This window comes from Anomalospiza imberbis, chromosome 2 (assembly GCF_031753505.1).
Source record: "Anomalospiza imberbis isolate Cuckoo-Finch-1a 21T00152 chromosome 2, ASM3175350v1, whole genome shotgun sequence".
NCBI lineage: Eukaryota > Metazoa > Chordata > Aves > Passeriformes > Viduidae > Anomalospiza > Anomalospiza imberbis.
In genome coordinates this window covers 14281301-14303459 of record NC_089682.1, presented here as the reverse complement: position 1 = coordinate 14303459, position 22159 = coordinate 14281301, and the positions used below count along the sequence as shown (strand labels likewise).

The window sequence follows — 22159 nt, the reverse complement described above, 5'->3', positions numbered from 1 at the left end:
AATACTACACTGAGACACCTGACATGGTGTTTCCACTATCTTCACATTTGAGAAAATGAAGGGAGTGTGTGTTAGTTTTACAAAGAATAACAGTATTTTTCCTTGAGGATGGGAGAGCAATCTCCTATTTTATAAACCAACCTAAGAGATCTCCAGTATTTATATTCTCACATTCAAGGCTGCAGAACCCACTTTTTAAGCATCATTGGAGGTCAACAAGTACAGGAAAGAATTGTTAGTTAATTTGAGTTCCAAATGAGGAGCATAGCAGGGAAACACATTGAGAATCTACATGGGCTTTCTTCTTGACTAAGGCTCTGGAGAGAGACTAGGGAAATTCAAAAAGAACAGCACACTGAGCCAAAATCTGCTGTTTGTAATGTGGGCATCATGTGACTTGATGTCATAAAACCCAGACAACAACCAATTTCCTAGTTCATGGGAGGAGCCCACAGCGGAGAAACACAAATACCTAAGGCAGTGCACTAAGGAGCCTTATGATATTGTCTAGAAACACTGAAGGAGATCCAAAATGGAAAAATGCAGAAGACCAAATCTGATGAATCATACACTGCAGGACAGATACTCCGAAGGGAACAGAAAGGTAGCAAGGCTGAAAAAGATCTGAGCAGCATACACAGGAAGAAGGGTCAGAACTGGAATTGTGGTATTCATTAACAACAACAAAAAAAAAAATAAGCCCAAACTAACAACCAGTGCAATTTGCAGCTCTTTTATTAAGTGCTCCACTGTGTGCAGCCTGTAATACAGCATTTAGGAGCAAGAAGGCACCAGGGCCCCAGTGGGGATCCTGTGGGTTTACCAAGTTCTCCTGGGAGATGGCAGGGGTTGGGCAGCCCTTCCTGATGGCATATTCTTGAAAGCACACCCCAAACACTGCCATCTGGCTACCTTCATGCCAGCATGAATTGGAAGGGATCCAGACAAAAGCAAGGCAACTGACAAAGAGCTGGAGGGAATGACTTCAAAAGAAAGATTAAATGAGCTAAAATATGCATGGCATGGCTAAGGAACCACTGTAGGTCAGGAGAGAGGGAATACAGTAACTATAAAACATTCTTAGGCAGAGGTACAAATAAAAAGGTCTATCACAGACAGTAAATAAGCAGGAGGAAGAATTTGTCATCTTATTAATATTCTTCTCCTTCAATTTTTGCTCTAGACATAGTAGCTTTACCATATCATCATGGAATGCCAGCAGCAGGAAAGACACAAGCACTGAAAAACCCTTTCTTTCTTACTAGTGTACTTTGAATTCTGTTTTATAATTCATTTAATTGACTCCTTTCTTACTGCTGTAGGCCAAGCTCATCATTACACAGGACTAAGGAACAAGTTCTCTCTGAAACCAAGACTATTTCAACAAGGCACATTCAAAATATTGTTATTGCAGGACCAAACAGTCTTGGAATTCTTTGGGCTCATATAATCTCAATGAAATAAAAAATGATATCATGATTTTTGCAATTTTAAAAGTATGAGTTAAGAGCATCTCATCCTTTATGTTCAGCAGCCATTTGACCAAGAACTGAAAGAACTGAAAGAAACATCATTGAATCACAGAAGTTACAGCTGTGCAAAGCTCACACACTGGGAGTTGCTTTGTCTGCTCTATTCTCTACTCTTTACATTGTGGAAGAGCTCCCTACATTACCATTTGCTTTCTTTTTCACGTCATAGACTCATTTCCATTCATAATGCAAAGAAGGAGTAATACAAACCAGGGCACGCAATACTACATCTTATACCAAAATGACCCTGTGGAACTTATGACAAGTTGGAAATGTTTGAATATCTTTCACTAGAGTTAGCAGCTTGAGAGGTATGAGAAAATTCATGGGGATCTATAGATTTTGATGAATTTCCCCATATAAAATTGGTTTTGAGTAAGCTCATTTAAGAGAGTAAAATGGTGCATTTTGGCAAATAGCCTCTGAATGATACATATTTATACTTCTGTGCAATCTCATGCACACATTACAACCAAAATTATATTTCACATTGCAATATTTTATATTGTCCAAAAGGAGAATTTGTGGGTTTTTATTTCATTTAGAAGTGAAAATGCATTGAATTCTATTTTTGTACAGGACCTGGTAGTACCTTTTTCCCCTCTTCTTGTTGCTTTCCTTGTGAGCAAGCAATCAAATTTTAAAAGGATAATCTTTTCCCAATCTTTGGCTATAGTTAACAATGCCACTTAGAGACAGCATTTTGAAAAGTTACAGTATAATTGATGCAGCATGAAGTGAATCAAGAGGGCAAAGTTGATATGCAGATATTAACATAATCTGCTCCTCACAATCCAGAGAAGTTCACATTCTTTCCCAGCATGTAATTTCCTTATTAAAAAATACTTCTACCTTTACTCTACAGTCCTTTCTTGGATGCACAAATGACAGCCTTTACATCCTGAAAGACACTGTAGTTTTCCCTGCTGTCATAGCCTGGACATTTGGAAGAGAAAAATGCCCAAGTTTGGGGGTTCTTTTTGCACAAGGAGCAGTCAGCCAACAGCAGCCTCCTCATGCAACTGTTTCTACATACATACAGAGCCAAAGGCATGAATAAACCTTTTAGCTTCCTAATAACATACAAACATGCTCAAATCAGTTCTGCATTAGATTGCTGATCCTCATTTATGTTACTGCCTGGAAACATAAGAGAATGGCTCAGAGGAGATGCTTTTCATTTTTAAATTTACTTAATTGTTTGAATAAGCAGACATAAAAGGGAAAGGGCAAATGAGTTTGTTCTCTGAAGGGATGAATGCGCTGCTAGCTTTCCAGTGGGGTACACTGTTTTCTCTCTACTGCAGACACACTTACCAAATTTCAAAATTTTAGAATAAAGTCAAATGTTTAGAAACCACCTTATCTGGGCTCATGATTAAGCTTTCAGGTGCCTGTTATTAGTACAGCCATTTTCCAAATCTGACCATGTACTTGTGAGATGAACCAGTCTTGAAACACCTCATTTTTACCTGCTCCACACAGAACCAAGCAGTCACATCTGTGATAACTCACTCTCAAAAACCACACAGCAACTTTCTTGTGCTTCTTCAAATAGTCTCTGCATTCAGCATGGGCACCAGTGTGTGAAGAGGAAGGGACAGAGGGACGTGAAAAAGGAGTAAAGGAGTCAAGTGTGGTGGTCTCGGGGTCCGGGTGTCAAGGTAACCTCGAGAATGTAAAAGTCTTTGTTTCTCAGCCTGAGCAGCTAAAGAAGAAGTCTGAATGCGTAGGATCGGCTTCTCGATCTATAACATTCTTTCCCTGACCTGCTGAGCTCTGTCTAGCAAGTCGTCTATGGCATTCTCTCTGCCCTCTCGGGCGGCGTTTACATTTTATACTAAAAACTACGTGTGCTATGTTTACAATAATGTCCCAATATCTATCATTTATGTTAGACAGCATGTCTCTACCTTAAACCACTAGAAAAGTGTCACCATCACACTAAGACATGGAGGACAAGAAAAAGGAGAAGGTCAGGACACACCCAAATCCCTCCATCTTGTCCCCTTGAACCCCATTCTAAAAAGCCCAAAAATTCTACTTTTTCACCCTGTGTTAATTCAGTTTCCATACTACTCAAACCTTTGTGGCTTGTATTTCCTCATACAAAGTTGGCAGTTTTTTCCATGTGCTAAAATTGAAGACACAGGTATTTTTGACTTGGTGCTAAGGTTTCTGAGCCCCCTGCCAGGGTCGCGAGACAGCCAGTGCAGCCAGAGGGATGTCCTGGGTTCTCACATGGTGGGGTTCCTCCCTCAGCATGTCTGCTGGATTCCTACCTGGAGATTATATAATCAGAAAGCTCAGCAGCACTTCCCCATATCTCCAGCTGTACTCACGTGGCACATAGGTCCTGCAGTTGGATGTGGTTATTTGCCAGCTAGACACGTCACAGGAGATCCTATAGGATCTCCTTCCTGGCAGCTGTTTTTCAGAAATGGAGCCAGTGTTAATAACAGAAACAGGCAGATGCAGCGGCTGCTTGGCACATGGGAAATGAGGCCACTTGCATTTAAGAGCTTATAAATGGATTCGGTTTTCTAATTTCAGAACCTACATTTGCAGGAAAAAAAATCCTAATTCATCATATGGTTTTCATTTTTTAACCTCTCTGTAGATGTGCAGACCTTTAATTTTCAGTTCTGTGCATACACATTATAATCTCTCTAAGTATAAACCACTCAAATGGTCTTCTATATATAAATTTAGTATTCCCTGATCAATGTATCTTTCATATGCTTGAAAGAACTACCCCACATGCTACTGCAGACTCCTACATTTCCCTGTTCTTTTATTCAGCCGTATTGGATTTTCTTTCTTTTTTTTTTTTTTATTTGAGCAGTCATACTCCTTTGACAGTACATAGCTGCTGCCATGGTTCTGTCTCACAGGTTTCTATACATCAGAGACCAGCTTTAAGACTATTTTGACAGGTTAAAAGCTGGGATTTTTCCAGGGACAGGATGGAGAGAAGCAGGAATGAGAGAAGTGAAAAAGAGTATTCCTTGACACCCCCTAATCTCCTCAATGCAGATGGCACTGTCATTTTCAAGTAGCTTCTGTGCACAACAGCCTTTGCAAAAGAGTGAAAGTTGGAACGCTGAAAATAGTCTTTCTGGGAGAGGAATATACATATCTATATGTACATCTATCCAATACGCCCAGCTGTGAATGCAGGAGCAGACAAATGATTAATTGTCAAATTAATTGTTCCCCAAGATGCTGTAGGCCACATTGTTAATTATTGTCTCTCTCTTCTGCACCTGAGGCATCACATTGGTTTAGAAAACAGTCTGCAAACAGATGGAGAGCTGCTGGAGATGAATCTGAAGGTATGTGAAAAAAAAAAAAAGATACAGACTTTATGATACTGCAGGCTCAGATGGTCTATTAATTTTCAATAATATTCTGGAAAGGAAGGAGGTCTCTACATGTTTTTAGACTTAATTTGTTTTCAAAAAAAGGAGTTACAAGAGCCAATTACTTTTATGATTTCATCACAGTCACTTATATTTAAAGAATATTTATGGGGAAATATTCCAATCACCCCTGCACCAGCCTTGCTATTTTTTAGACAACCCTTCCCCCCAAAGGCAGCTGTACATGCACCCTGCCTGACAGGACCAAGGCTGGCTGTCTTGCAGGCCAGACTGAAATGCCAACTTGATCTGGATGCTGCATGCAGCCTCTTGCCTGCTACCTTAATGCCACTGGCTCTTCCCCAACACCTACTCTTAACAACATGATTCTGCCACCACGTTGCCACAGAAAGCCACAGCAGCCTGGGGCAAAGCTGTCCCTTACATGCCCAGCCTGCCTCCATCCCACTTGCATGAGGCAATGTCCTGATGCAATCCCAACAAAAATGCTTCTCTCTTTGATCCAGTCTGACAATTAACAAAAAGCCGCTGCAGTTGCTGACATTGACTGGTTTTTCATTTTCCCAGGCTGAGCATCAAAGTTGGTACAACCAAAACAAGGAGGCAGGGATACCTCTAATGGTGCTCAAAGCTGTCTTGTTCTACTGAGGGCACTGCAAAGGCACACAAAGCACAGGCATCCAGACCTACCTGATCTGCACCATGCCAGCTTCAAAACAAGTAAAAGGGCTTTCATTTCATAAGTACTTCAATGTGATCATTTTCTGTGTAAAAGTACCCAAGAGACATATCCAAAAACCATACGCTCTTCTAATAGAGCCATCTTACCCTCTTCAAAGGGAAAACTATTGCTGCACATAAGGAACAGTTGCAATTTCTAAATGGGGAAAAAAGCCTTTCAGACTTGGCTGTAAGTTCAGCTCTGCACATTAGCCAAATTACTTCAGAAAGGCAGAGGAAAAGCTATTAATAGATTTATCAAATGACTATCCAAAGGAATCCAGATATTTTAGCCAAGAAGCAAGAAAAAGCGAGTTCATTATACCACGACCAGATCTCTGATCCATATAGGAGCAAGGAAGAAAAGGTTATACTTAAAATGCACCCTTCCTTTTCCAGTGTTGGCATTGTGCATATTTTATGGAGCAGAGTCTACCTGGTAGAGATTGGTACACAATTTGTCGTGTATTGTACACAGTGTGTCAGGCTGTTATATGAATGTGTAAAGGAACTCTGGAACTTAAGTATGGTGTCATTTCCTCCAGTACCCAAATTCTGCATATAAGTATTTTGCAGTCGAGCAGAGATTCTCAACTGCCATCACTTCATGAAATTCATGGTATAGAAACAACTAAATGCATAATGCATTGTATATGCTCCCATACATTTTAGCCAACATAACTAAATCTACTGTCTCTCACTCTTTTAAAAGCTCATAAAATATAATAAATATGTCACAAGAATCAGTCTCTATCATTATCACCTGCACAGGTTAATAAACAGTATATTGTTGCATGACCTTGGGATTCCTAGTCAAGGATTCTTAATCTGCCTTTTCTCCTGCTCTGCAGATGTTGCAAAATGTGAACATTTAAAGGTGGTAAGGCTGAATATGTCTCTAGCTCCTTCTCTCTTTGCAGAAGCAGTATCAAGGCCTCAGGCACTCCATCTGCCCCATGGGTAAGAGGTGGAGGTAAAGGTGGTTTCTGCTGAACCATCTTCTCCTTCGGTGCTGCAGAGGATGAGATGGGTAACGGGCCAGTGGTGGTGCTTAGCCAGAGCACTACAGACTTCCCAAAAGCAGCACTGCAAATAATACTAGCATTTGATCTGGAAAGGACAAACTATTGTAATACTATTTTAGATTCATTTCTTTCTTCAGTGAACCCTATGTTTTATTTTGGACAACAGTTCTTTGGTAAAATGCAATTGTCTTTAATGAATTGCTTTTCTCAGCTGTCACTGTCATTGTACTGAAAATTCAGGGTGATTTATTTGACCTGTAGCAGAGGTGTAAGACAAAAACCTTAGCTCTTTTCCATTCTAACAGGAGTGTTTACTCTGGTAGGATTAGTTCACTGATGGGGGCTTTTGTCTATGCATAGGCACAAAAGAAAGATGCCAATATTTGGATACCTATCAGATTGAGGTTTGTAGACTGGGCTAAGAACAAACTTGTCCAGTGGGGGTGATATATCACAGACTCTTCTCAGGCTCTCATAGGCCCAAGGATGCTTCTTTAATTTCTGCCTTTTATGAGGCAAAATGAGAAAAGACCTATGAAATCAATTCACACTCTCAAAATGGTGCCTTAGTCATGGGTCACACAATTAGCCACATCTGCAAAGCGGTACATTTGCTGATTGCTAAATTCTCACCTCCAAGAACCTGGGCTAAATTTTATTTTAAACACCTTGGTACATGAAAAAAATGTTGCAATTGCACACCCAAATGCCAGGTATTGCAACGAACATATAAACAAAGGAAAGTTTTTTTCTCTGGAAAAAGAAAAAGGTGGTGGCTGAAGGTTCTGATCTGTTCTGTATCATTTGTATCCCCTCTTGCTGTTGTAAGATATTTCTGTCATTCAGAGCCACAAGATATTTCTGGGAAGAACAATATCTCAGCCAGACTTTATCTGTTAACTTTTAACTCATACTTGGTACAAAAATCTTTTACATCCCAACAAAATAAGATTTTGCCTCTAGCATCAATTATCATTCATCTGGCTTTTGAAAAACCTGACAGGTCTGTATTGTCCTTGCTCTCCTTTTTCATGCATCTTGAAAGATATTTGCTTTTCTTTCACCTCACAGCACCTCAACATCCTCTTCACTTCTCAAAGATATTTGCTAACAAGGCTTTCAGACACCATCACTTTTAAAAATTCAGCAATGACACCCCTACATGCAACCTGATTTAAAATTGTCTTAGCCAGTTCCTGACCCCTTATGCTGCTAAGTAAGGTTACAATTTACCCACAGACTACTTCTGTATGCATGTAAGGCCTGGTGCAGTTACATAAGTAAAATATGGTAAGCAGTCTTCTTGTTCTGATAATTAACAATAATAAGGCTTCAGCTAAAGTGCTGGTATTTACAAAGTCTTGGGAGTTGTCAACAGGCATCACAGATTTTGTTGTATGCCTCAAATGGATCATTTAGGACACCCTTCTGTACAAGCCTGCCAATGACTCCAGTGACCTTGCTAAGCTCACCGAGAATGATCAGCCCAATGCAGAAAGGACAAAATAGAAAGCAAAAGCAGAATGAAAACCAACCAACCAACGAACCAAACAAACAAGTTCTCTGTCACAGCAATTAGCAAAGCAATCTTTTGGGGGATGATGTCAGCACAGGCTGGCATCTGCTCCTAGGAGGAGAAAAAACAAAGTGAATAGCAGACAGGAGAGAAATGTTTCAGCAGAGAGGGAAGATTTGCTCTAAACTTCAGACAGGAGACATTGCTAAAAAGAAAGGAGAAAGGAAGAGCATGAGAAAGGCCTAAAAGGAATTTTAAAAAGCTAACATGAAGGAAAAGGAAAGCAAGTAGGGAGGATAAAGAGAGCTGCATGAAGTAGTTCTACCAGGAGACCATGTCAAAAGCCAAAACCAGTGCAGCATTGCAATGGCACTTTAGTAGAGGAGAGAAATCCAACCCAATGGTAGCCAGGAGAGGACCCAGAGCAATCAAATATAAAGCCTTCATTGAATGGATGCACCATAAGCAAAACTGGAAGGAAAAGAAAAAAATTTGCACTAATGTCTCATACATTTTCTCATAAAATCTGAACTTTCCCCAAATCAACACAGCCAAAATAGCTGAACTATTTGCAATACTTACATGTAGTGCCTGCACCTGTCAATAAGAGTGATTATTAATTTTCTGTGCATAGGTAATGTAAAAAGTCACGTAGTTTCTCTGTGATTTAGTTTCCCATCTGTAAAGCTGCCACCTCTGTTTCATTAAAGGCAAAGAGGCAAAAAATTGACAAGGAAGAATATAAATAAAGAAGGACAAAGCAGATGATTTAATGGCAACATCAGGCTCAGGTCCAGATTAAAATAAAAAGCATATAAAACAGTGAAGCAGTTAACAGATATACTTTATTATAAAACCACAAGCATCTTCCAAAATATATCTGAAAAGGGAACATGACAATTCAAAGTATCAGTATGAAATTAAATTCCTCTCTTTGTTGTAGGCATTCACAGGCTCTGCTTCCCTGTTGCCTCCCTTCTAGCAAGACTTTTCCCCTTCTTTACTCTTCCTAATTGTCAAGGTTTAAAGGACACTGAAGAGCACAGGATGGGTTCATTAGAATTGCAAAGCACCGCCTCATACCATTTGCAGCAGGGCACCATTTATCTCTGTTGCCACACCATACTGTGAGGTGGCACCAAAAACCAGACGCTGCAGTCCAGAGCTAGGGAATGCTAATCATCCTACATCAGACCCAAACCATGCAGGATTCAAGGTTAACTGTGGTTGAGAACATCTGTTCAAGGCAATAAATGACTCCCAAAGGCAATCAGGAGCGGGCTTTAGATGTTTGACATGACCAGCTTCTTTCTGCTGGCCTGGAAGACCTGGGTCAAAGTCTTGGCCATTTGTTTCAATCTCTTGTGTCCACATAACTAATTCTGTCCTCTTCCTTCAATGGAGGGCACAGCTACCTCTCTTCAGACCCTTTGAAAGCCACCGTGTTGTCACCCATGGTAAAAATAAACACAACTATGTCTTTCTTTGCTTAGTTGCAGCGAAGTAACAATATAAATTACACCTCCTACACAGACTCAGCACAGCATCTATGCATAAATACCATCCTGTAGTTTAGCTAAAGGAATCTGTCCAGCCAGTTGCCCAGGTTCACCCTGTCCAGACTGACACCTGAGTTTAGTCCACCTCAGAAATTCTACCTTTCTCCAAAATTTATTTTAAAAATATTTCCATTTTAATGTATTTCATATTAAATGCCATACATGTGTCTTGTCTTACAGCAAAAATAAGCAGAACTGGAAAAGGTACTCAGTCAGCACTACATTGTGGTGCCAAAGCACAACTAAGAAGTAACTATGAGGTTGCCAGATCAGAGACTGCACATTAAGTTACTTTGCATTTGGTCTAAGTCTGTAGTCCTGCTCTTATTGAAGTCAACAGCAAGCCTGCAGTTAATTGCAGCAATAGTAAGATGTATTTTAGGGAGCCACCATAAAGAGGTAGGCTGGATTATCTAATGACATATACGTATTTTACTAAATGTGTTACTTGTCAAGCTAATTAGTTACCCTGTAAATGAAAAGGTCAACCCTGCATAATATTTGCATCTCATCTTTCTGAGTCTAATTTCCTGTGCATGGTAGGTGGAAAGAAATAAATTCTACTGAAGTTGTGAACGGCTGATAGGAGGAACAATTTTGCAGCCAGAGAAAAATTTGAAAAAAGCTGTTCAAAGCTGATCGGAGGCTAAGAGCACGGAACATGTCCATCAGGAAGACACCAACCCCATGGCCGCCAGCTCCATATTGTACAATTTGTTTCAAATAGCTCTGCAGCCAAGCAATACATTGAAACTGTCAGTCACACTTTATTCACACTTTTTCCACTGTTTCTGCTGCTCTTTACTAAGCCATATATGCAAGTCAAGGAGTTACCTTGACAAGCCACACTATTGTGTCCACACTCCACTGTGTGCATATTTCCCCCGCTTTCTACAGCTGGAGGAAAAATCCATCACAATATAACTATTCTACACCTGTAGCTCACTAATTTTGAAGCTCTCAGAGCCTTGCACATCTATAGAAGCCCTTTTCTTTTCCAATACCTTTGTCATTTACATATATCTGAAGTATAAATACTTGGCAAAATAACAAACGCTTGAAAGATATTGACAAAGCCATCAGCAAGAGCTTAAAGAAAAAGCATCAGAAGCCTTCTTGAGAAATATCAAACCAAAACAAACAGAATGTTTCAGGCCAGTCCACAGATTAACCAGGAACTTTGGAATTGTTTTTTTGTTTTTCAGAGAAACAGCCAGCTTTGTGTTTCATTCTGTAAACATCCTATGCCAGAAAAGGATCTTCAGAGACTCTTTGTCCTTGCTAAAGGGCTTTACTTAATGGGGTGTTACATGAAAAAGCATATCTGTCTTTCAGGAAAATGTGCCCTGCGGGCTCACTGAAACAGCGGCAATATCTAGAGGAGAAAGAAAACCAGGATATGAAATATGTCCTGGCTGTTGTAGGTTTAAATATATATTAAGTCACTCTGCCAGGACTGAAAATTCTGGTGTCATAAATTTCCCAGCAACCTGTGTGCATTAAGTAGATGTCAGGGGACCCTGCTCCCTTCAACAGGAGTCACATCTTCCAAGCAGTGAATCTCATGTCAAAGGCTTGAGTCTTGCTTGCAGAAGCTGCCCCAGCCAGCTCTGAGCAAACTCTCCAGACAGGCTCTCCACTGCAGGGAAGCCAGCGGATCCTGGGGCCTGGGGCTCATCCTCCTGCCCGTGGGGACACACACTTCCACTGTGACTGACACATGAGCTGGGAATTTAAAGCCCTTACACCTACATTGCAAATGGTTACATCACTCTTCAAATGACAGGTCATTTGAAATACCTGAATTATGTTGGACTATTTCCTTTGTGAGTTCTTTGATAAGAACTTTGCACCCCACTTAGCTGGCCTATATGTAACGGGAGCAAGTGGACTGCTTAAGATACAATATAAAGAAATCTTAGCTTATAAACTTGTATTTCAAAACCCTTCATTCCCCATAGGTTTGAACCAAAGTTTTAAATTCAGATGTACTTAAAGATGCCTTTTTTTTTTTCCTGGTGCACATACAAGCTTATGGACAGGTAGCACTAGGAATCAATTATTCCATTTTAAGGGAAGTGAATACATACTCAGTTCTAGGCTTCAGAGAAGACACACCTCCTCCATATATTTTTCATCAGGCAGGATTTTCCTGAATCCAAACAGCAATGAATGTGGCACTCATGTTCACCCTCCTCTACTCATGGTTCATCTAAGAAATACTTCCTTCTGGCTCTGAGTTACCCATTTTATCTGTCAGAAGGGATAATAACTCCTCTGTGTTACATCAATTCAATTATCTAGAAAGGGAAAAAAAATCCTGATTTTACTCATAAGATTTGAGCAAGAGAAATTTAGGAGATAGCAGTAAATTTTTAAATCTCTTTCTTGTGTGATCCTGGCTAAAAGCTCTATCTCTTCCCTCATTTGATTTTGACTTGGTTTAAGAGTATCTATCTTGTATGCAACTGTTGTAATCTTCTGGAACTATGAAAAATCCCACAATATGTATTATTGTGAAATTATTCTGAAAAGGTTTTGATATTTGGAAGGCAATCATTCTGTGTCAACTTTAGCATTTTATGAGGAATGTTGAAATTCCCAGTGCTTACCTCAAGGACCCTAGTACATTTAAACCCAAATTACCTTTGAAGCCAGTAACCAACAGTTCCATTTGGTACCTCTTCTACTGGTTCCACTCTGTGCTGTGCTGATTCACCACATCAGCCCCAGTTGTCCTATTCTTAAATTGGTTTTGTCCTGCTCTTTAAGATACAACTTGCTGTAGAAAGAGAAAATAGGAACACCAGTGCAGACTTATTCTTAAAACAAATGCTCCCTTAATCAAAATTGGATGACTAACAAGCATAAAATTATAGCTCTAATACCACATATAATCGTTTATCTCATTGCAAAGAGGCATACATCATTTGCATTGTGTTCCAGTAGTGTTTTATACCCACTTTACCATAATCTAAATGAGCATGCACAGCACATACAAATGGAGATTCTAGCCCATCTTATGCATTTGCCTGGAGAGCACAATGATGTTTGTTGTGTGTGTTTTTAAAAATTGTGTTCCTATAAATAAATATATTAAAATGTAAAGACAAAGCAGTGGGCAATCTCACTGTCTGAGCAGTTTTAATTGTGAGATATACTTTCACAAAAAATGGATGTTTTTAAAATATTTTTTTTTCTGAACAGCAATTTTAATAAAGTAGATTTGAAACTTTTATGAGCTATGGAATAAGTTTATTGAAGGGAATTTAAACCTGTGGATACATCAGCTCAGCATGTGGGTACTGCCAACCACATTTACAGCTCAGACTAGATATTATTTTCTTCTGCCCAGTCCTCATTATCTGGATGCACTTAACAGTCCGAGCCAGGGACTCAGCTTTAAACAACTTTAAAAACTTACCAAAATGACAACTGCCAAAGTATGTATTTTCTTCCTTGAACTTTCTTCTGCACAGAGGCTGTAAGAAGCTTTCACTTCTCCATCTGCAGCATCCTTCCTATTCCCAAAACCACCACAGCTGTGAAGTTCAATAATGAATAATCCTTCAGGGAGAGCAAGTATGGCTTCACATGACAATATGTGCAAGAGCTGATTCCAGCTCCCATGTATGATTTTACATCCTTTTCTGACCTTGTAGATCTGTGAGAAACTGGCACTTGAAACTCTGACATTTTTACAAGAGACAAGCTGATCTTATATCTAATTTTAGAGAGCTTTATAAAGCTCTTTTTTCTATTCACAAGGATAACTCACTCAGCACAGCTGATCTTACTGTACAGAAGTATGAGGCTTCACAAGAAAAAAGAAATGCATAATAAAATACATGGCAAAATTCTCTTTTGTATTGTTAAAATCATTTATCTGTGACATATGTGGCATGAAGATGAAAATATGATATGGTCTAAAGGCTTTATTGTTATTTCACTTGGACTGAACTGCATTGCTTATGCTCAATGCACCATTTGTGCAACATGCTTTTCTGATTCTGCCCACAACCTAAAGCTACCATCCAAAAATCAAGGGAGCAGTACAATCTTGACACAGATTAACCTCAAAAATAAACTGTAACCATATTAAAGAACTGTGAAATTCTACTTGGAGATTATTTGCTCAAAGAACAGGAACATGACAGAGATGGTAGGAGGATGAATTGAAGATGGCCCTGCTCATCACAGGGGTGTTGGTCTAGACGACCTTTAAATGTCCCTTCCAACCCAAACTATTCTATGATTCTATGAATGATCCTCAGCAAAATAAAAGAGATAGATGGATACTCTGCACAGCACATTAAATGCTTTAGAGTTCAGCAGAGTATCATTCCTCTTTTTCCATCAGTCTCTCTTGTATGGATTTAGCACTTAAGAGAATAACTACATTACATATTTGACATAAAACAAGAGTAACTATATTACATACTGGAATAAGTATGTTTATATGTGGAAAATAAGGATTCTGTATTATTTATCTTGGTAGGCATTGTGCAGGTATTTTATTATCTGTATGTCCAGCTCTAATTATTGACTGGCATTCAGTGTTCTGCTGCTAGGGGTGGGTTTAATTGCATTCCTCTAGTATATTAAACTTTACTACTGCTTTCCTACCAGCGTAATATTAAAAATATGTTGCTGCATTCGTGTTTCTGCATTCATTCTTATTTTTTTTCCTGGAGAGTCTGCTGTCTTTCCAGTAAGCCTCCTCTTGTATACCAGAGTGGTGTTCAGCTTTGACCACTAGTTCGGCTTCATTTGTTTCATCTCTTCTCACAAAGTATTCCCCTTTAGCTTACATGCTTTATTTCTTTTTTTATCCTAAATTAATTTAAAATTCATTTCATCAGTCCTTGGTCTTTAGCTCAGCTTAGTTTTTTTAGAGAAATCAGTTTTGTGTGTGTCTACATATGACATAGTGTCAAGAGAATTATATGTCCAAGCACAATGTGTCCTTTAGTTTACTTTCTTTGTCTATTCAGGACTGTCCACACAGAAATATTGCACATTCATCAAACCAGATTGCCTGGACTTTAAACAACAGCAATTGTTCTTTCCACATTACACATCCAGAGAATGACAAAATGTTCTGAGTTGGATGGGACCCACAAAGATCATCAAGTCCAGCTCTTTAAGTTAACAGGCCATACAGGGATCAAACCCATGACCTTAGCCTTATCAGCACCATGCTCTAAACAGTTGAGATAATTCCATTTAATTCTCCCTCCAACTGTCTCCCAAAAATACAAAAAAATTACTACCCTCTTTCCGTCTTTTGATGTTTTCCTAGCTATTAACAAGATGTGAAAGAAAATATATTCGAAAGGCTTTTCTTACTTTACCTTAATGATTTCTGTGGAAGTTGTGAATGTCATTCATCTACATCAGTTACCTTGTCAAAATGTAATGGTTCCATATACTTAACAGTGTGTTCTAGCATAATCATAAACCCCTTAATACCTTCTGTGGGAAAATACATTTTCATCTTCCAGATGTGACCTTCAGCTTTTGTCAGAAATGCCCATACTATGGAAGAGAAAACACATTGAGCTATCTGAAATACATTCTTTAGTAACAATAGCTCTTGTTCATGCTGCTTTATGACCTTGCAAGCTAGGTTTGACAGATAACTCTACATATTCTATGCTTATAAAACAATTTCTTTTTACTATATTAATGCCATTAATTAGCATCCTTATTACCGACATTAAAGTCTAAATTTTGCTTCTCATCAATTTATCAATATCTTCAGCCTTCCTTGCAGCTACAAGAACTCTCCCTTTTTCATAAGAAGCATTTTCTTCCTCCACAAATAATTTCATTGAGTGTGAGGTAAAGTCTGGGTTATCTGGTCCAAACAATCTAGCTTACCCTTGGCACTCAGACGCTTTTCACATATGTAAGTGTACACTTTGAGAGCTTCTACCTTCTGCATCAGGCTGTTGTACAGAACAGAACCATCTGTAGCCATCTGTAATGACATATACAGAAAGAGGGAAATTCTAAATTTGCTACACACTACCAGACTTGTACATGTGATATTGGGTGTTATAAGAGGGAGGCAAAAGTTTGTAGGCCTAACAGCACTTCTAGCAGTGGAGAGCACTGGAATAAGAGAATGGATAACATACATGAGCCTGTTCATTCAGTAGTACAAACTGACAGCTCTGAAACTCTGTACTGTAGACAGAGCTTGGCCCAAAGTGTATGATATCACACACATGGCAAAACTTGAATATTCCAATTCAGATTTTTTTCCACACTGCTCAGGTATGAAGCACCTGTCTGGTGCTTCCCAACCTAAGCCTGTTGATAGATCATATGTTATTAGTTTTATATCATTTCACTAAATGTTCGCTGACTAATGTTTTGTGGATATGAAGAGAGAGAAGCTAGGTGTATAAATGTATGCATGCAATGTACAGGGTCTGGAGAATTTAACTACACTGCCAGCAACAATGAAAGCATCAAAGTACACAAGGAGACAGTTGTTACTGTGAGATCTTACATGTCGCATCACCATACAAGATAAGCATTTGACTAGCCAAACTACAATACATATGCATGTGTATATATATATATGTATATATATGCTAGATAACAAGCTTTGCATGGCTTTCTGCACAATTAGATCATTACCTGTGCAATTCTCTGTTTGAGCAGCTGCAATTAATGCAAGAGTTTCCATTCCAAGCAGTGCCATTCTGTGAATCTATGCCAGTTTGCACTGATCCCATTTGCACCCCCATCAGTTCATGCTAGCACCCTCACTGTGTATATTTTACTGCAATTGTGCCCTTCATCTGCAGATCACTTCCCTTTCATGTACTGTCATCTCCACCTTTTTCCTTTGAATAGTATTTCACTTTACTGATTCTATATTTAAAGCTTGCATCTATCCCCATTTTCTCTGTCTGATTGGCTCTTAAAACATTTTTCACAATGAAGTAACTAATTAAATTATTTTGATCAATTTCCAAAATTTTCCTGAGGAAATGAATAATGTATCGGTTTGCATTATAATTTTCTTAGCTATTTCATTTAGGTAATTTTGGAGCATTTTTGCATTCGTTGGGACAGAGATAAAGAAGCAAGTTTGGCTCTGTAGGGAAGCTGGCTTGGGAAACTGTTTCCAAAGGGTCCTATAAATCAGTCTCTACCTAAGTAATATGATATAACTAAATTGTCCCTGAAGCATAGACCAGATGGTTCCAAACCCATAGAAAATCAGGGTTCCACTTACTCCTACTCCCACTCTGTAGCTTATTGAATTAGTAAATATTTTATACAATCTGCCATAACTTCTGGGGCAGATTTTGAAAGCACCTGTCCTCCACAACTGTCTATATGCTGGAGAACTTTCCAGGTCAGATTATGCTTGCAAAAGCAGAAAATGGGGCTGAAACAAGATGTCCTCTTGAAAAGGCTGAGGAGGAAGTAAGAGGAATCACCACCTACTTCTGCTCTGGTTCCCCCTTAAAAAAAAAGATTTATTCTTCTATGTGTTTTTCTGTGAAGAGGAGGATTAAGTCCCTACTTTCATGGCTGTAAATCATGTGTGGAGAGAAATGCATGCAGAGAAATGCACAGTTAAGCACATAAGCCTCCAAGAGGGTGGGGATTTAAAACTTGAGTGAGTCCTCAGGGCTTTGCCTTTGCTGCCTCAGATGGCTCAGTGCTTAGGGCTGTGCACACCACTATAGATCATTCATTCTTTGCCGTTGTGAAGCCTACAATGCCAACCCAAGGCCATGGATTCTGCCACAAGTCTCCAAATATTACATGGTACCAAAGTCCTTGTTTGCCCAAAACGTAAACCTCTATAACTTATAATAATTTAATTACTACTTTTCCACATGTAATGCTGTATGCCTCTGATCATTCAGACACATGAAATGTTTCAGCAGCTGGAACAGAGCAGGATATTCATGCAGCTGTATGAATGTCAGCACTGTCAGGCAACATACTTACTGAGGTACTGTATTTAAATCCTTCTGTAGCAATGGACACCAAGCCTGACAGGTGCTGAAACCATGATGTGTGCCTCACCTGCTTGCTTTTGTGCCTTGCCATTCCATGCATGACACATGAGAAGCCATGCCTCCACCTGTTCTGTGGCTTTGTGGCCTAGCTACAACTCCGAATTTCTCTTCTTCTCATCCACTACTCCTATGACCACAGCCAGAATATTGCTCCTTGTGTGAGCCCACTGATGCAGCAGGGTGCAAGGGAAAGGAGCAGGGCAGAGGTGCCAGATGTACTGGCATGGTTAGAAGCTGTAGTTCCTGCAAGGAGAGCCCATTGTTTGGGGTCTGTATTTCAGGAGTGGAAGAAAGAGCAAGGTTTCAACCTTCCTGACATCCCAAACTGCAGTATGATTTACAGGTCTTCTCTCCCTGATCAGATGCACAATCAGCTCCACAGCCAGCAAGACAGAGCGAGATGTTAACTCTCCCCCTTTCTAGCGTTCCTCCAAACCTCAGAGAAGCTTCATCCCAAGGCCCTAACAGAGAAAATGCCAGCTGGGGTGATTTCCTCACACACTGAGTCACCATGTGGGCTGAACACTCGTCCTGAACTGTGACAAAACCACCTACCTCTGAACTTTGACAACCTGTGCCAGTACTATTGAGTGATCATGACCATTTTCTGTTAACTTTTTTTTTAATGTTTCATTTGCTAAAGAGGCAATTTTAGCTCCCGAAGAAGGCATTTTAAGGAAAACTCAGAAATGTGACCTGGAAAGATAATATAAATGGAATTTTTCTCTGTCATCTCTCTATGCTTTTGATTATTCTTGACATTCTATAATGTTAAGTTATAAATAGAAAGCATTTTGAAAATGTCATAATATCCTGAGTCTAATAAGAGAATACCACAGCTAGAAAATATGCTTAAGAAATCAAGATTACATAGCAGACTCAAGAGGAAGAATTAAATTGGGCTTCACTGCAATGTAACTTACAGCTACAAAAAAATGTGAACTGTGAACTCAAGCTGGAAGCTATACTTGAAATGTAAACATTGCTTATTGAAAGAAAGATGCGACATTAATAACAGCAACCACAAAAGATGAAGACTTGTGGCATTATTGGATAGAGCATTGATGCTTTTTCATCCTTTCAAGTGGATCTAATTCAGATTATGTCCCCCAGCTAACCCAAACGTTCTAAGTCCTTGCACTTGATCCTTCAGTAGAGCATGAATTTGTTTTGGAATGTTCTAGCTGAATTGATTTTTTTTTTCTTGTGACTTTCCAACTCACATAGAAATTATTCTCATCTCTTTGCAGGTGTTCTGTGTCTTAGCACAGGTAAAAGGGCTGGTACTGATGAATATATGACAAGCTTTTCCAATTCTCATAAATTAAATCAGAATATTTACTAAAGTTCAAAATTAATTCTGTCTTTTCTATGCCTGAACCTAAAGCACAGTGCAATTTCTACTTTGATTTGTACAGAACACTTTGCTGACTATATCAATAGCTACAAATTCACCCCAGACTACGTGAAACAGAGCTTGGCTCCTAGAACATGCCAGTGATATTTCAGGGGCTGAGCACCACTCTGCATCACCCCTCCAGGAGGTACCAACCACTGATTCCTCTGGAGTCTGGGTTTGGCCAAGATGACTCACAAACATGGCTAGATTTGGTTTGAACTAGTACTGAAGCATAATTAAAGTTATAATAATAAAACCATGGCAATAAGATGATATGTGCTGATGTGAAAATTGGTGAAAATTTCAATGAGTGATCTGCAAGATCAATAAAAATTAGACTCTTAACATAGTCAATAAAATGGTTCAGAAGTATTTCAGAAATGAATATATGAAGCATAAAAACTTACAAATAACAAAGAAATTTCTGTGGAGCTTTGCCCAAACTGGCATTTATTCCATTATACCATCCCATTCTAACAGTCCCTTGTTTAGGTATCTATGGCAACCAATGAAAACCCAATGAAAAATACCTTTTTCACTCTAGAACCCTAACTTCTTGATTACAAAGAAGTGAAGCTAAGACTTTGGGTAATTAAAGCTGACTGGTCAGAGAAGAAAACACAAACAGTACCTAGGATCAGTGTAATGTGATGGTCCCATCTGCAAAAGGGCAAGGTCTGTCATACTGGCACTGCCCCATTTTGGAATTAATATCCATAGTAATAAGCAAAACAACAGGGCTCTTAAAAACTGTACAGCAAAAAATACAGATTTGTTTTTTTTTTTTACCTAACCCAAGCAAAAATATTTGGGTGTAATTGCATGATGGGAGAAAGAGCACCCTTTGAAATTTAAGTGCTACCTGTGTACTTAGAAAATGTTTTCTTAGATCATTCTTTTTCCAAATGTGACTGATCTATTGCATGTGAATGCAAATTCTCACTTCTGCTTTGTTATTTGTCAAGAAAATTGCAATCAATATTATTTTAATCCATCTCATATACAGTGTTGAACCTTTTATTTGTCTCAATGAATAAATAATGTGAACTGAGACTGTGCTTAGTGTTTTCTGAGTATCTAAAAAAAAAAGCTGGATTCTCCTTTTCACTTTTAAGTTTTGAATTATGGACCATCTCATTGCCTGAAAGTAACTGAAGTTTTTAAATTATAAACAGTGAATTATCTTCTTGCTTTTGTTATTAAAAAAAAAAAGTAGATATGTTTAGGAGACAATAAAAATTTAATATAATCAGTAAAAGCTGACATTCATATTTTCTTTTCTTTTTTTTTTTTCTTTTTCATCTTTTAAATTAACATTTCCTGGACTTGATTGCATTAATTTAGTTTTAGGAAATATTGCTGTGTTGAATATACATATGAACCAAACATTTACATTAACACTAACTGCAGTCATCAGAAGTTATGGGAAATTTGTGAAGATGATGAATTCCCATAATCCCAAAATCCTTAAATGTACATAACAAAGGTAATTTTTGTAATGTTTTGGAAGAATATAAATAAATGTCCTGTTATGATCCATATTTCTGCACCCAGACTGACATTCCTCTTTTGAAGAGTTTTAGCATCTGTAACAAGTAATATTTATAACACATCAAAAGTAGGTCTTGAGAAAATCAAGCTGACATTTAGAGAGCTACATTTGGTACAACTCAAATTTACTGCAGCTGCAGTATAAATAATCTGAGCACTGCCAAAGATGAGCTACTTATGTCTGTATACACACAGAACAATTTAAACTTCTCCACATTTAATTTCAAATAAAGGACAGTTTTACGGTTGATCAGTGCAGTACACAGGATCTCAAGCATGACAAAACCATGAAATCTGAAGGAATTTCCATCACAAAGAGCCTAAGAACACATCAATTTCTTCAAAACTGCTTCACAGCCCTCTCCACTAAATCCAGGTGTAATATAGAAATTTGGTGCAATTCTTTCTTAATTACGTTGAATGCCATTTGCAGATAAAATTTGTAGAAACTTAGAGTCGAAGCTTTCTACAGCTCTTTATATTTTGGATAGTGCTGGATAGAGGGGGCTGGGGGAATACAGGCAAAGAAAGGACTGGAATTTTAGGACAAATTCTTGCTATAGAAAACACCTCTGGGCTAGCTTTTCCCCAGGTACTGCACAGCAGCTGAGCCACAGACGCTTAGCTCCTCTGTGGGTTTGGAAGGGTTAGAGCCAGCACTGCCACCCTCTTAGGGATGGCATGGAAGCCGCATCACTCACAGGGACTGCAGATTTCATCCCTCAATTTTGGCTCAATGGGATGGAGGAAAACGAGACATTCAGGACTCAGTTGGGCCAAATCAGTATTGGAAGATTTGACAGTTGGGGCACACTGTATTAAAGGAGGGATCTCTACTTAAATTGTCCCCTTGAGGTCACTTTCTTACTATCTCAAAGTCAGTTTTTACAAGAAGTTTATGGACCATGGGCTTTAGGGGAACATTTATGCCACTACAAGCTCAGTATAAGGGAAAAAACAGTGGTCTGATTTTTTTAAAAAATGGCATTCCTTACATTTGTGTTTGCCTTATCCACATTTCAGTGTTGTCTCGCAAATAGTATGGGCTGTGGTAAACTGGAAAAGCGATAGAAAAATGGTGGAAATAAAATCAGAGAACTCTGCTGACAAACATTTTTTCAGATGTTGTTTCTCATCATAAAAATCAAGTTCCGATTTCCAGTCTTAGAAATTATATAATTCAGATGTTATTTTCAGATATTTGTCCCTCTTCCTTTTTTTCCTTTTGCAAAATTGTCCTAGGGTGACTTTATGATGCTTGTATCCCCAATCCTCTGTTCTGTTTGTGCTGGATATTACGTTCTGCCCATCTAAGACTGGTTCCAAGAGAGAAGTGGGGGAGAATGGAAAGTGGTGGAATTTTTTGTGGCTCTATTCACAAAAATAGAGATAAGAGCTCAGTGTGTTTGCAGCAAAGGAG

General features: G+C 38.8%; 2 long non-coding RNA genes across 9 annotated transcripts in view; one reads left to right on the top strand and one right to left on the bottom strand.

The window, feature by feature from the left end:
• LOC137468310 (uncharacterized) overlaps nt 1-20239 on the top strand; it is a 29079-nt gene extending 8840 nt beyond the window's left edge. The window contains exons 2-4 of one of the 2 annotated variants that reach the window (XR_010995867.1): nt 4804-4867; nt 5483-5635; nt 19208-20239. This is a non-coding gene — a long non-coding RNA (uncharacterized lncRNA). Of the gene's footprint in view, nt 1-4803; nt 4868-5482; nt 5636-6555; nt 7313-19207 lie in introns of those variants that run through there. The other variant, XR_010995866.1, reaches the window with a different exon arrangement.
• The window catches only part of LOC137468309 (uncharacterized), a 405810-nt gene that overhangs the window by 255598 nt on the left and 128053 nt on the right, over nt 1-22159 (bottom strand). The window lies entirely within an intron of this gene.